The sequence below is a fragment of the Aplysia californica genome, unplaced genomic scaffold, assembly GCF_000002075.1.
Source record: "Aplysia californica isolate F4 #8 unplaced genomic scaffold, AplCal3.0 scaffold00294, whole genome shotgun sequence".
In the NCBI taxonomy this organism is placed as follows: Eukaryota; Metazoa; Mollusca; class Gastropoda; order Aplysiida; family Aplysiidae; genus Aplysia; species Aplysia californica.
This window is the reverse complement of record NW_004797564.1, coordinates 890,060-891,000: the sequence shown is the minus strand read 5'-3', so window position 1 is coordinate 891,000 and position 941 is coordinate 890,060. Positions and strand designations below refer to the sequence as shown.

Here is a 941-nt window from a genome sequence, read left to right as displayed (position 1 = left end):
CTCACACACACACACACACACACACACACACACACACACACACACACACACACACACACACACATTGGTCAGTTCTGTTTCATCATTAGGCCTAGAATTCATTGTTCATTGCTCAAATTGTTACAGGAAGCAACATCCCTGCATTCCGGACATGTCCATTGATGGTCTGTTTCTCTCTCCAAAATATCGCTGAAGGTCTTTCCACTGATTGTGCCAGTGCATATCTGGTTGCACGTTCTTCTGTTCTTTCCTTCAAGGGTGCCAGATTTTCCGCTTCCGTTTTGTACTCTCAAAAACATCATCCTCTCCACAGCGGTACTAGCCTCTCCCCCGCCTTCCTATCTTCCTCCTCAATCAGCTGGCGAGAGAGAAATTTCCAGGTCTACAACTACAAGAGAATGGGAAACGCCTATGATGGTTTTCTGCAGGGCCACAGTGTAGAATTCTGTGTGCAGGGCTAATAAACCAAAGCTCTTGGTGCGCAGTAACGCACCCCCCCTGAACACTGAACATACATAGCTTCGCTCCTCTTTCGTTTTGATCCATCACGCAAACTGGTTGGTTGTTCTGCTCTATAAACATCTGTCAGAGCAACAACTTATTATTAATAAAGTAGGTTGTTTTTAAATACAGTACGGTATACTCCTTCGACGATCGTCCTTATCTTTCAACTATAATTCGTTTCTAGTTTTAGTAAGTGTTTTACGGCACATATCCCCCCTTGACAGCAAGCTCTATGCGCTGTACCGTGTACACTACACAATTATACATGTATTATTACCCCAGCAGATCATAGAACACTCAGAAACATTCTCAGCTTCCCGGGAAGCATACAGTGTAAGCAGCTGGTTAAGCACTCAAACACAAAGTGACAAGATCTTTCGCTGTCTACAGCTGTGTACCCATTCCCACCTGGGTGAAGTGAGGAAAATTCGTGTAAA

At 44.3% G+C, this 941-nt stretch overlaps 1 protein-coding gene across 1 annotated transcript in view; it reads left to right on the top strand.

The window, feature by feature from the left end:
* The first annotated feature begins 504 nt into the window (after window positions 1-504).
* Window positions 505-941, top strand: part of LOC101847738 — a 5,444-nt gene continuing 5,007 nt past the window's right edge. The window contains exon 1 of the mRNA XM_005101705.3: window positions 505-612. The gene's annotated coding sequence lies outside the window, so the exon portion shown is untranslated. The remainder of the gene's footprint in view (window positions 613-941) is intronic.